The 13,900-nt window shown below is 42.2% G+C and overlaps 1 non-coding gene across 1 annotated transcript; it reads left to right on the plus strand.

Moving 5' to 3' along the window:
* The first annotated feature begins 11,752 nt into the window (after positions 1 to 11,752).
* Positions 11,753 to 11,859, plus strand: LOC142177848 (small nucleolar RNA R71). The gene has a single exon (XR_012706394.1). It is a non-coding gene; the product is annotated as a small nucleolar RNA R71 (small nucleolar RNA).
* Positions 11,860 to 13,900: the final 2,041 nt, after the last annotated feature.

Consider the following 13,900-nt stretch of genomic DNA (forward strand, 5'->3'; position numbering starts at 1 on the left):
GGCTCTCTCCAATATACACTGTGGCCATTTCACGAAGGACCAGGCCACAATCTCCCACATCAACTGTTGTCGGCCTCTCTCCACCTATATCCACGACCCTCCTCTTACGAGGCATCAAACCACCATCATCAGGAGAGATAATGTCCTTATCAACTAACGAATAAAGTTGGGGGGTAGGAGTCACAGAAGGAATGGAGACAAGATCCCGAGCTACGAAGGCAGAGGCCGAGATCGGTATGGAAGACGCAGTAGCCGCAATAGGAGCCGAAGTCAAGGAGGCAATAGCCGCCCTTTGAAAAGAAGGCACTGGTGCCCGGCTCCTAAGAGAACCCCTACCTAAGAAAATTACAATATTAAGTAGCAAAATGAATCCGTACATAATAGGAAATGGAGCGGCGACGATCAAAGAAAGGAAATTACAAGTCGAAGGGAGAGCAGGCTCAAATTTCTTGAAAAAACTTGGCCATTCACGAATCCCTACGATGTGAGGGATGAGCCGCTCGACCCAGTCGGAAATATGAGCGTCCAAAGAAGGAGGCAAGGTTTTAGCTAAAAAAGAAGAAGGCGAGAAGTCAAAATTCAGGACCGGACACAGGGGAGAAATCAAAGAACTTACGAGTATAGTTCCAAGCCTCAAGAAAGCCATTGACATTGGCAACAATGTCCTCAGTTCTAACAAAGAAGAAGTTGAACCAAAATTGACGACTGGCCTTATCATCCATCTTCACCACCAAGCATTTCCCCCCTCGATGGTGAAGTCTCAGCATCGTTCCCCTATAAACTCTAGGAGCGAATAGGTAAATTAAGTGCCACAGTGTCAATTCGACCCCGACCAGCTCAGCAAACTTAGTGAGCATCTTTATAATTTTATAGATGTACGACGCGAGCTGAGCAGGACAAACGTCGTAGTGATGACAGAACTCGGAAAAAGTGGGAGGAGGGGAAAGGAATAGCCAACTTGGAAGGGGTAGGCGGAGAGGGCGTAATACCAAGAAGGTGGACCTGTACCGTATCCCCCTCGGCCAGGATCAACTCGATATGATTGGGAAGGCCGAATTTGGCCTTAAGCTCCGCTAATTCCTTCACCGTCATCACTGATCGAAAAGCTCCAGGTACGGCCTCTGGTGATTTTGGTGAAATCAAATCTGCAATCAGGGTTGCGTGGGATTATATCCTCCACCGACTAGAAGGTTTCATCCTCAACGGTGGCATGAACGCTCTCCCTATGGGAGGGGAACACCACTGCCAAGGGGGCAACACGACTCCCCTCACCAGCATCAGAAGACACGTTAACATGCTTTAACGTAGTGGAGGAAAGTAACAAACGAAAGGGAATGAAGAATGATAAAGGTCACTTATCACGCCCAACTATGCCTTGTAAAAAGGACTTAGCGGTCGTTGCAAATATATACCGGTTAATAAGTCCGGAGTCGAATCCCATAGGGAATTAACCTATTAAACACATCTACTAGACTCACACAAATTCAGCAATCAATCTTCAGAAATATTTAAGTAACAAATTTGAGGTTTACTAACTAAATATCACGTAATGAAAATGCAATAATTAATAACTAACTATGAACGGGTTGTAGACAAGAATTGGAATGATCTAAGGTTATGATTTCCCCTATTGTCGGAATCCTTTCCCCTATATTTTCTATAAATTTGCCTAAGTCTTCTATACCGATCATGAACGCTCTGAGTATCGTAATTCTCTCCCGAGTAATTACCACAATTTACTAGATATATTCTCCCGAATTATGCTAGCTGGCATTAAATACGGCTTACTCGGATAGCACCAAGTTTTTGTTATCCCTAATCCCACCTTTAAACCCTCCGTATTGATCCCTCATATATGTTAGGAGTGATATTGTTCAATAATTACCTAAATATACACTCTCTCCTGAGTAATACACACTAAATAGGCACAGTCGATTGAGGGCCCTTCAATCAACAACAACAATAATATAGTTGAACAAATAGAGAAAGTACTATGGCAAATCTATATTAACGTAATAGGAAAATCATCCTCCAATAGGTTCCATCAAAACCCTAGATTAGGAGTTTAGCTAGTCATACTCATAGTAACAATATCCCAGATGTTTTGCATAATTAAATTACAAAGTAAAGATGAAAGGATGTAGAAATCAATGATTCTAACTCCCAACGGTTGTTTCATGAGCTATCCTTGCCTCAGGTTACAAAACGCCTTCAAAAGTGGCGTTTTATGTCTATTTATATGTGTAGGAAAAGACCTAAACGACATAGGCCAACTCCTAGTCAAACCAGGAGACGAAATAAGCCTTCAAAGTTTGGAGTGTGTGCGCCACAAACCTCTCCTCGCGAGGCTTCACACGAGCAGGACCTCTCTCCAGACCTGGCGTCGCCAGCATTAACGTGAGGTGGACCTCGCCTCCTGCCTCACCTAGCCTGCTCCCACGCGAGTTATTAAGCTTGCTTCGCCAGCTTTCTCATTTATCCGCTACTCACTTCTTTCTTTCTTCTTTTCAACTGTTTTCGAGCACGCTTTAGACTTTAATTATTCCTTTTGCTCTAATTTCATCTCCAATTCACCTCCACATAAAATAGAATCCATTACGTGTAAATAAAGTGTAGTTTATCCTTAAAGCATACAAAATGCAAGGCAAATAATGTACAAAAATATGGAATTATATCCACACATCAATACCCCACACTTAAACATTGCTCGTCCTCGAGCACTCAAACTACACTTATAGACACAACCTTTTTAAGAAATTCCCTTAACTCATCACACCAAGAATCTTTAAAATAGTCTAAGCACAAAGGTGTAACATCCTCACCTCAAGATTTGACTCATAAATACCATGCCTTATTCACAATTCACTTACTTACTCTAACATGGATGTCAATGACATTTCCTTTCCTTTATGAATCACGTGCCCTCACCCAACAAAGAGCTTAGTTCCACACACAATGAATTTTAAGAACGTAGGAACTCAATATACGAAAAAATTTCTCGCTATTAGAAATAACATTCATATGCCACAAATGATGCACCATAGGCTTGCCCGTAGTGTAATACTCTACTAATCGAGCTCATTCAGTCTAGGATCAAGTAGGACTTTAATTGGTTGTAATGTAGGTTGCGGGCCGGGTAGGATACATTTGGATATGAGTGACTACACCTCCCTTAAGCACTTTAATACATATACTTTAATACTACAACCCATACTTATGTTAAACTAGAATTCCACCTTCACTTCAATTTATATTACCCCATACTTCTTTAAGCACAAGTATATCACTAGCCACCACCATCAAGAATTATTTTTCATACAATACAGCTATTTTCTTTCTTCTTCTTGTTCTTCTTCTTCTTTGTTTTTTCTTTCAATCCAAGTGGCTTTTATTGACATATTTTCTTTCTTTCTTTCAAACGGCGCACCTTTCTCCTTATTTCATTTGTTCCACTCAAAAGCCAAACCACCACCCCACACTTTAACTTTTACATAATTCATCACAATTCAAGTGCTCATGAGAGGTGACAAGGTTCAAATATATGATCGATTCAAACAAAGGGGTATGGCTTGTAATGTGGTTACCAAAAAAATAAGATTATAGGCTCAAAGGGGTTAACTATGTTATATGACATTTAGGCGGGTGAACTCTATATATCTGGCTCAACAAAGAAATACCTATATCACTTTCCAGACCGAACAAGACTACCATTTTGCTTTGCACACACACGGGGCAAGTTCTAGACATCAAATACAATGCATTGAATACATACAAACCTCACACAAACATGGAATATAACTCACTCAGGATTGGTTTTATCACGACACTCCAGTCAAAGCAGTCAAGAAAATTTAAGAATCTATGATTTAAGGTACTTATACTAGAGTCAAAAACTGAGCCTAAGCGTCACAACCAGAGTACTAACTATTCTCAAGGCATAACAAAGTTAAGAGATATCGCTGTAATTCAATTCATAGCCTAGTGATTTCTACTCCTAAAAATTATAACTAACTACACCCGGTTCAAATGAAACCCTTGGAAAAGAACCGCGGCCTAAAGAAAACCAAGGGGGAATTACTACACTACCTACAAGAAAAGCGTTTTGGTTTTTTTTTCTTTAGACTTAATTCCCTCAAGAAAACCGTCTAGGAGATCCATCGTCGGGAAGAGTCTAATTTTTTTCTACTTTTTTTTTAACGGCTAAGACGACACTAACTAAAAACTAATATCTAAAACAAGACTAATTTTGTTTTACAAGTCCTCACCCCACACTTATTTCATGCAATGTCCTCAGTGCATACACAATTGACAAAACAAGAAAAATAATGAGTAGGGTGTAGGAAAAACTCTCTGATCAAGTTGCGTCCCCGCCCTCATCCTCTGAGGCTACCCACTCCTCGTCTTGTTCTTCCTCCTCCTCCTCATTATCATCTTTATCATCTGACTGCTCCGGCTCGGCCTCGGACTGCTCCGGTGTGTTAACATCCTCTTCCTCAGGGAGTCTGTATCCATCACCTATCCCAACCAGCTGTTGGGCATGAGCATTGAGCGGGTACCGCTGCTCCAATATGGCCCTTTCCTCTGTAGTGGCCGGCCGTCTCCATATCCGAAGCTGCAAGTCCGTCATCCCATATAAATGGGCCATGAAGCTATCATCGCGTGCATTGTGCTAATCCCCTGAGAGTGAAGTTGTGGTGTTCTCCTCCTTGACCCGGACATTTGTGAGGTCCGTTGGTCTTATGGGTGGAACAATGATATGATCGAACTCCTTCTCCTCCTCCACTTCTTCTTGCCTCAAGTACTGAGTTAGCATGTTTGCAAAGAGCATTCGGTGAATTTTCTTGCTAGTTCGCACTTGGGTCATCTGATAACGTATCAAGTAGCCCACATTCACCCTTTGGCCCGTCATTAAGAAATTCAACACACAAGTCTTCTCACCACTAATGAGAGTATCATGGTTGCACGGTAGGAGTCGTGAATTGATCTACTTCAACCATACTTGAGCTTCTACCTTCATATTCTTCTTTGGGAACTTCCTATGGCGGTTGGTTTTCTTATCCCGCACCCAAGCCGCCACAGAGTTGACACCACAAAGAGTGTGTCTCAGATCTCGATAAGTAGGACGAACTATGAAGTGGTCCAAGTGTTCCCCAGGAACATCTGGAGCACCTAAGAAATTGCATATTGCCGAGGCTGAAAAATCTATCAACCTTCCATGAATCGACATCAGTTGTTCAGGATCCTCTGGATCAAACCCAGCATAAAATTCCCTCACAAAATTGACGTTGATCTCTCCAGAGTTTTGTAACACATAGCTCAACCCCAACTCATTGATGCCTCTCCAAATAGCATGGTACTTGGCTTTCAAGCGATGCTCATGAATAGCAGCTTCCGCGTGTATATGTTTTGGCCTACAATGCTTGTACCAATCCTTAACATGTGGGGGTATTCCTTTGATTCCAAATTCCCATTGGCCCTGAGGTTGTGAATGGGTGGCTGTAATAGCTGCAACTGCTCTCAGTCCTTCACCTTGACTGGAAGTAGCTTCCCCCCCCCCCCTTTTCTCTTCTTCTGGGGAGGTGCAGAAGTAGCTTTAGCCTTAGACGGAGCAGTGGATGTGGCTTTGCCTTTACCGGTATCTTTTCTTGGAGGCATATTTGTACCTACACAAGTGAGCATAAATTAGTTTAAGCGGTATTGCAACCTCTCAAAACATGGTCTTGCCACCTACACTTAGAGTTTAACACATGATTATCAACAATTTCAGGTTACTCAGACTTCACCTCATCATTTCTTAGTATGAGAATCAAGCAATGACAGATGGGTGCTTCTTCCACATTCGAAGCATCGGGCTACCAGTGACCCATCCCACACTTAAGATTTTAAAGTGGTGCGCAACTACATAGCACTAGTCTTATAATCCCGGAGACTCGGGCTCCAATGGGGACAAAGAATGCCTTTGAGGCATTATAACAAACACTTAGCATACACTAGTGCCATGGGAGTGCTTGTATGGGTGAGGGATTGCCTCACCCTCCCAAATCGGCTTAGGAGTTCCGTACTACCACTTGTTCAGACAATAACAACACTATTCCTATGGGGTTCATGGAGTTGGGACACACAAACACATGGTTACAATGAAGAACAACCCCAAAAATTTGTGTCCAATGTCATGCATTCACCCAACTCGAAATTGCCAAAGAATGGAGATAGAAACCATACCTTAGATGTTTAAGAGAAGGGATTTGCCTTTGAATTATTGTTGCAAATGAAGGAAATAGCAGAAGATTTCTTGTCTTCAATGGAGATGTGGGTGGAGGGGGGAGGGTTGGCAGTGTTCTACGTGAGTGTGTGAGGGTGTGTTTTGTGAGCAGTGGGGTTTGTGTGGGAGGAGAAGAGGAAAATTAGGGCGTGCAGTGTGATTTCTTTTAGGCATGGGTGTTTTAAGTTGGGTTTTTTAAGAGGGGAATTAAAGGAAAACAAAACAAAACGAAAATAAAAGCAAAACACTAACCTGACAACGTGAGCTCTCAGGAAAGCGACATACCTAGCGAGGCAAGCTCAAAGGCAGGCGACACGAAGGATTCTGCGATATGTGTCTCGCTATAACCCATGCGAGGCGATCTCCTTAGCGAGATCAATGCCTGGCGCCGTATGGCTTAACGCCTGGTCCAGCTCGCTGGAGACCAGGTAACGCAAGATACTGCGTACGACTTGCCGAAATCACCTGCAAACATGTTAGTTCCTAAAAACGAAAAGAAAAATTCTAACTACACAAAAAATCAACTACGAATTGGGTTTCCTCCCAACGAGCGCCTTAGTTAACGTCACAGCATGATGAATACAACATTACAATGGGTTGCCTCCCATGAAGCACATAATTTAACGTCGCGGCACGACGCAGGTAATCGAACTTAAGGCACGCTCAACATTGGTGGCTCGAGCAAATGAGTCACCGACACTACTTTCGCGTCATCCATGCCCAAATAATATTTTAACATGTGCCCATTGACTCTGAACGTGCGAGAGTCATTTTCTGCAGCAATCTATACGGCTCCAGTAGGGTGAATCTCTACCACACGAAATGGTCCTGACCATCTTGACTTCAATTTGCCCGGAAACAACCTCAATCTCGAATTGAATAATAATACCCTGTCTCCCGGCTTAAAATTTCGCTCAAGAATATTTTTGTCATGCACCAGTTTCATTCTTTCCTTGTATGACCTTGCACTCTCAAAAGCATGGTACCGAAACTCGTCAAGTTCATGCAACTCTATAATATACTAGTTCCAGCGGCTTCCACATCTAGATTTAATTGTCGCAATGCCCAGAAGGCTTTATGCTCTAACTCCACCGGCAAGTGACGTGTCTTTCCAAACACCAATTTATATGGCGACATTCCAATCGGAGTTTTGAATGCAGTACAGTAAGCCCATAACGCATCATCCAACTTTCTTGCCCAATCAGCCCGAGTAGCATTTACAGTTTTGGTCAAAACACTCTTGATTTCTCTGTTTGACACCTCGATTTGCCCACTCGTTTGTGGGTGATATGGAGTGGAAACTTTGTGGCGAACGCCATATTTCTACAACATCTTTTCAAAGGCTTGGTTGCAGAAGTGGGTACCCTCATTACTGATGATAGCTCTTGGAGTGCCAAATCGGGTGAAGATGTTCTTTCTCAGGAAACCAATAACTGCCTTCACATCATTTGTAGGAAGTGCGACGGCTTCTACCCATTTTGAGACATAGTCCACCGCTACAAGTATGTACTTGTTATTGTATGAGCTAACAAATGGTCCCATAAAGTCGATTCCCCACACATCAAACACTTCTACCTCTTGGATCGGGTTCATGGGCATCTCATGTCGACGAGAAATATTCCCCGTCCATTGGCACTCATCACAATTTTTCACCCAGAAGTGTGCATCTTTAAACAGCGTCGGCCAATAAAAACCTGACTCCAACACTTTAGCCGTTGTCCTTACGCCCCCAAAATGTCCTCCATACGGTGAAGCATGACATGCCTGCAAAACAGAAGATTGATCTATCTCGGGAATGCATCTCCGGATCATGTTGTCAAGACAAATCTTAAACAGATATGGTTCATCCCAGAAATACATGCGACAATCACGAAAAAACTTTTTCTTTTGCACAGAAGACAAGTCATAAGGAACAATACCACTTGCCAGGTAATTTGCAATATTTGCATACCATGGTGTAGCATCGAGGCTCGTCGCTAAGAGTTGATCATCCAGGAAAGTCTCCACAATCTCTTCCACCTCAACCCTCTTCTCAGCTCCTTCCAGCCTAGACAAGTGATCGGCCACTTGGTTCTCCGTTCCCTTTTGGTCACGGATTTCCAAGTCAAATTTTTGCAGCAGTAGCACCCATCGAATCAGGCGCGGCTTTGACTCCTTCTTCTCAATTAGGTACCTGAGAGCAGCATGGTCAGTATAAACAATTACCTTCGAGCCTATCAGGTATGACCTGAATTGTCAAATGCGAACACCACTGCTAGCATCTCCTTCTTAGTCACTGTGTAATTTAGTTGGGCACCACTCAAAGTTCTACTTGCGTAGTATATTGGATGTATGACTTTATCTTTTCGCTGCCCAAGAACTGCTCCCACAGCTTAATCGCTCGCATCACACATCAGCTCAAATGGTTTCCCCCAGTCAGGTGTAACTATGATAGGTGTTGTCACTAGCTTCTTCTTCAATTCCTCAAAAGCTACCCTGCAGTCATCAGAAAACACAAAAGGGTGATCTTTTTCAAGCAATTTACACAAGGGGTTAGAAACTTTGGAGAAGTCTTTTATAAACCGTCTATAGAAACTGGCGTGGCCAAGGAAACTTCTTATTACTTTGACGGAAGTGGGTGGTGGAAGCTTTTCTATCACATCAACCTTTGTACGATCTACCTCATTGCCCTTACTCAACACTAGGTGCCCCAAGACTATACCTTCATGTACCATGAACTGACACTTTTCCTAGTTGAGCACCAAATTAGTCTCCACATAACCTTTTAGTACTCTTTTCAAATTCTTTAGGCAATCATCGAATATTGAGTCTCCCACTACTGAGAAATCATCCATAAAGAGCTCCATTATGTCTTCTACTATATCTGTGAAGATGGCCATCATGCACCTTTGAAATGTGGTGGGTGCATTGCATAGGCCGAATAGTATTCTCCGGAAAGCGTAGATGCCATATGGACAGGTGAATGACGTTTTCTCTCTATCTTTCGGAGCATTGGAGATCTGATTATACCCTAAGTATCCATCCAGAAAGCAAAAGTGGGACCTCCCGGCCAGTCTATCTAGCATTTGATCAATGAACGGTAAGGGAAAGCAGTTTTTACGGGTTGCCTTGTTCAATATTCTGTAGTCCATACAAATTCGCCATCCCGTGACTGTTCTTGTTGATATCAACTCGTTGTTATCATTTTGCACTTCAGTCATCCACCTTTCTTTGGCACAACTTCCTTCATGTTGGGGTTCAACCTTCTTTGATGTTCTATGGATGGTTTGTGGCCATCTTCCAATAGAATCTTATACATACAGAAGGCCAGGCTAATACCCTTAATGTCTGCAATGGTCCAATCAATTGCAGTTTTGCACTCAATCAATACCTGCAAAAACTGTTCTTTCTGCACATCTAACAAACCAGATGAGATGATAACATGTAAAGTTGAGTTAGGTCCCAAGAAAGCATACCTGAGATGAGGTGGTAGTTGCTTCAGTTCCAACTTTGGTGGCTCTTCTATCGATGGCTTAGCTGGAGAAGTTTTCCTTTCTTCTAAGTGCAAAGGCTCAAATTCGAGCTCTCTTTTCCAAAACCTTTTGGCCTTCAAGAGCCAGCACCCACTCCGCCATGTCCTCTCCATTTGCTTCATCTAAGTTTATGAGACAGGCTGCTAGAGGGTATTTAGCATGCAAGGTCTCATCTTCCTCCTCCAAAATTACATCCACAGCTTCTATTAGAGAACAGTTAGCAAATTCACTTGGTCGCCGCATAGATTTCTGCACATTGAATGTTATCTCTTCATCATTTAGTCTCATTTTTAGCTCTCCAATTTCACAATCAATTAAAGCTCTCCCAGTAGTCAAGAATGGTCTTCCCAAAATTATGGGAATCTCCTCGTCAACCCGGCAATCCAGAATGACAAAATCTATTGGGAACACAAACTTCCCAACCTATACTAATACATTATCAAGGATACCCGATGTCCTCTTCGCTGTCCGATCGGCTAGCTGTAGTAGCATGGATGTGGGTCTTGCTCTTCCAATGCCTAACCTTTTGTAGATAGCCAAGGGCATCAAGTTTATGCTTTCCCTCAAATCACACAATGCTTTAGCAAAAGCATAGCTGCCTATCGTGCATGGGATTCTGAAACTCCCTGGGTCTGATAACTTCTCAGCTATGGGTCTCGTCACGACTGCACTACAGGTCTGGGTTAATGTAACAGTGGACAGGTCTTGGAAGTCGAATTTGCAAGACATTAAATCTTTCATCATTTTGGCATACCCAGGCATCTCCCGCAAAGCGTCAATTAGTGGAATGTTCACTTGGATTTGTTTCAACATCTCCATGAATTTCTTATACTGCTCATCCTTCTGATATTTGGCCAATCTCTGTGGGAATGGTGCTGGAGGTCACTTCCGTCCTGTGATTTGAGTTTTATATTGCTCAGGCACTGCTTCTACTGTCGTTTCTTGTGCTACCTCAGTCTCCTTCGCAACCTCATTTTCTTTGCTTGTGCTCTCTTGTGCATGTTGTACAGTAACCTCAGTTAACCCTGTTAAATCATCTATCTCAATGGATACTGGCACAAATGTTTCCGTAAGTCGGCTTTCGCGAGCAATTTCTTGCTCCAGATCTAGGTCTCTACCATTTCTTAGACTCACTGCCATAAGCTATTTCGGGCCCTGCTCTTTTGGATTGACTTGTGTGTCTGCAGGTAACGTCCCTTGGGGGCGATTATTTATAGCCATCGAAATCTGTCCTAATTGAATCTCAATGCCCTTTGTCGCTGATTCATGTGAGTCCATTCTCTCTTGTATTTTTCCATTGAACCCAATTAGTTGTTGTAGCATTACTTTAGGTTCAGCAAACTCATCATCTTGTCTCACTATCTGTTGTTGTTAAGGCTGTTGATAAGCTAGCTGCTGATTTTGTTGGTTATAACCCTATTGCTTTTGGTAAGGCACAACTTGACCCTGTGGTCGCATAGCTCCAAGATTGTTGCTGTTATTATACTGCTGATGTGCTGGCCTATATTGTTGATTCTGCTGCCCTAATTCTGACCACCTTGCCTCTATCCCCCATAGTTGGCCACATAGTTCATATCTTTCTAATAGTGTTGGTTCTCACCTTTCGCACTCCACGAGCACATATATGGTTGGTTAATGCATGGTGTACATAAGCCCCCATTAGTTGCGCCAACTATGTGTACCTACTGCTTCTGGCCTGATTCATCGATCTTTTTGGTGAGGATACTCATTTGCGTCATTAGAGTGACCATATTTTTAGCTATGGAGTTATTTGGGTCCAAAGCCACTGAATGAAGTACAGGAGTGATCGTAGAGTCTCTTGTCATCCATCCTGATTTTTGGGCCAATTTGTCTAGTAGGATCTTGCATTCTCTGAATGTTTTGCTCAAAAATGCTCCACCTGCTAAAGCATCAACATTGGCCTTTAAGCTGTCTGCTAGTCCCATGTAAAACCTCTGCCCCAAGATCTAAATCTGGAATGCCATGATGTGGACATTTAACCAGCATACCCTTGAACCTCTCCCACATTTCTTGTAGTGTTTATATTGGTCTTTGCCTGAAGCTCAATATATCATCAATTTGTTTGGCAGTCTTATTGGGTGGGTAGAACTTGTTCAAAAATTGCTTGACTAATTCCTCCCAAGTAGTGATGGAGTTTATGGGGAGTGAATTAAGCCAAGTCTGAGCTTCTCCTGTCACCGAGAATGGAAATAATAATAGCTTTATTGCTTCCGGTGTCACATTAAGTTGCCTTTGCGTGACACATATCGACAGGAAATTCTTCAGATGCTACTGAGGATCTTCAATGTATATGACCCTGAGAACAGTCCCTTGTTCTGCAACAAATGTAGCATGTTGTTTGTGATTTGAAATGATTCCGCTTGTATCTGAGGGACTGCAATTGCGGTTGCCATATTTTCGGCGGTGGTTTGTGCCCAGTCATACAATGCTGCTTCTGGCACAAGAGGCACCACACCTTGATTGTTTGGGTCATTCTCATTGTTTCTGTTGTTTGGATTTTCAACTCCATCATCTATGTCTGGTTCGATTTGTTCTGTTGTTGTTTGCCCTTCTTGTTTACACGATTCAGTGCCTTGAAAACTTTCTCAGGATCTGATAATGCTTCGAACAATTCACTAGTTCATAAGGAGTTTCTAGGCGTGCATCTGTAGCACCCAATACTACAAACGTTAGAATTTCAATGTATTTGGTTTAAAATGAAGAAAATTGACTACACTAAGAATTCTAGCAATTCTTTTAGCTGCAATTAATAACACCGTTAATGGCGCCAAAATTTAATCATGCCCAACTATGCCTTGTAAAAAGGACTTAGCAGTCGTTGCAAATATATTCCGGTTAATAAGTATGGAGTCGAATCCCACAGGGAATTAACCTATTAAACACAGCTACTAGACTCGCACAAATTCATGCAATCAATCTTCAGAAATATTTAAGTAATAAATTTGATGTTTACTAACTAAATATCACGTAATGAAAATTCAATAATTAATAACTAACTACGAACGGGTTGTAGACAAGAATTAGAATGATTTAAGGTTATGATTTCCCATATTGTCCGAATCCTTTCCGCTACGTTTTCTATAAATTTGCCTAAGTCTTCTCTACCGATCATGAACGCTCTGAGTGTTGTAATTCTCTCCCGAGTAACTACCACAATTTACTAGACATATTCTCTCGAATTACGCTAGCTGGCATTAAGTACAACTCACTCAGATTGCACCAAAGTTTCGTTATCCCTAATCCCACCTTTAAACCCTTCGTATTGATCCCTCATATACGTTAGGAGTGATGTTGTTCAACAACTACCTAAATATGCACTCTCTCCCGAGTAATACACACTAAATAGGCACAGTCGATTGAGGGCCCTTCAATCAACAACAATAATAATATAGTTGAACAAATAGAGAAAATACTACGGCAAATCTATATTAACGTAACAGGAAAATCATCCTCCAATAGGTTCCATCAAAACCCTAGATTAGGAGTTTAGCTACTCATACTCATAGTAACAATATCTCAGATGTTTTGCATAATTAAATTACAAAGTAAAGATGAAAGGATGTAGAAATCAATAATTCTAACTCCCAACGGTAGTTTCACGAGCTATCCTTGCCTCTGGTTGCAAAACTCCTTTAAAATGGTATTTTATGTCTATTTATATGTGTAGGAAAAGACCTAAATGACATAGACCAAGTCCTAGTCAAACCAGGAGACGAAATAAGCCGTCAAAGTTTGGAGTGTGCACGCCTCAGACCTCGCCTCACGAGGCTTCACGCGAGCAGGACCTCGCCCCAGACCTGGCATTGCAAGCCTTAACGCGAGGTGGACCTCGCCTCCTGCCTCGCCTAGCCTGCTCCCATGCGAGCTAAAAGGCTCGCCAAGCCAGCTCCCACGCGAGCTATTAAGCTTGCTTCGTCAGCTTTCCCATTTATCCGCTGCTCACTTCTTTCTTTCTTCTTTTCAACTGTTTTCGAGCACGCTTTTGACTTTAATTATTCCTTTTGCTATACTTTCATCTCCAATTCACATACACATAAAATAGACTCCATTACGCGTAAATAAAGTATAGTTTATCATTAAAGCATACAAAATGCAAGGTAAATAT

This window comes from Nicotiana tabacum, chromosome 23 (assembly GCF_000715075.1).
Source record: "Nicotiana tabacum cultivar K326 chromosome 23, ASM71507v2, whole genome shotgun sequence".
NCBI classification, from domain to species: Eukaryota; Viridiplantae; Streptophyta; class Magnoliopsida; order Solanales; family Solanaceae; genus Nicotiana; species Nicotiana tabacum.